This window comes from Calidris pugnax, unplaced genomic scaffold (assembly GCF_001431845.1).
Source record: "Calidris pugnax isolate Ruff unplaced genomic scaffold, ASM143184v1 scaffold225, whole genome shotgun sequence".
In the NCBI taxonomy this organism is placed as follows: Eukaryota; Metazoa; Chordata; class Aves; order Charadriiformes; family Scolopacidae; genus Calidris; species Calidris pugnax.
In genome coordinates, this window is record NW_015091072.1 from 599257 (window position 1) to 600290 (window position 1034).

Consider the following 1034-nt stretch of genomic DNA (forward strand, 5'->3'; position numbering starts at 1 on the left):
GGGGGGGGGGGTAGTATGTGAAAGGGCAAGGTACCTGGCTGTCTTTCATCTGGGAACTCAGACCAGTTGACGTCCACAGCAAACTGCCCTGGGCTGTTGCATGACCCACTTTCCTTCATCACCACACCCAATTACTGAGGTTTCTTGTGGTTCTTGCTCTGTGCTGATTGCTCACCTTTGCTTTTCTTGTAGTCTGTGCACCTTACCTTTTCCCTCATGTTTGCATCCTCATCATCGCTTGAGTTAGAGCCCTGGGTGTGCTTCTGTTTTGGGTTTTTTGTTGTTGTTGTTGCTGTTGTTGATGACTTGCTCTGTGGACCTACATCTGGATTCTCCGCTTCCTTGTGGAAAGGAATAATGTATGCCCTGATGTGCTGGATTGCAAGACAAATTGGAGTTGTCTTACTAACTCATGCTGTAGTCTTGTGCTGTTATATGAGAAAGGTTGAGCTGGTAAAGGAAAATGGTCCTGTAGGCTTTTTGGCTTTTTTGTTTGGTGATTTTTTTTTTTCTTAATCTTTGGGGTTTTGTGGCACCACTGAAATCTTAGTCAGAAGGGGACTGTCAGTAAGCCTCGTAAGGAAAATCTTGGTGGAGAGGAACTGTTAAAATCCCTGCAAACTGGAGAGATTTGGGTCATACATTAGAAAGGCTGGGGTGCTAGAGGCTCTAAATCAGAACCTGGGGGAGAAGAAGAGGTGGGTTCCCTGAAAGGCCTGGTGTTGCAGGACTGTGGGAGCAAAGATACCTCTATTGGTTGGGGAATGTGGCAGGGGGGGCCAAGTGTGGGAGACCCCAGGTTCTGAGAGCTCGGCCTGTGCCGTTTCACCCCTGGGTGCTGTAGCTCCTCTGACCTGTGGCTTCCTCCATCCTGCCCGGCTCCTGTGGTCAGGAGGCCATTTTCCCTTGGAGGGAGAAGGAGTGACTCTGGCTGTGTGCGGTGGGCGGGGCGGCGGGGGAGGGCGGGTGGCCAGCCTGCTCCCGCAGCTTGCCACAAAGGGAAGGGCTGCCTGGCTGCCCCTACCCCTCGGGGG

The 1034-nt window shown here is 52.0% G+C and overlaps 1 protein-coding gene across 7 annotated transcripts in view; it reads left to right on the top strand.

Annotated features, from left to right (window-relative positions):
• The window catches only part of CHD4 (chromodomain helicase DNA binding protein 4), a 21559-nt gene that overhangs the window by 641 nt on the left and 19884 nt on the right, over positions 1 to 1034 (top strand). The window lies entirely within an intron of this gene.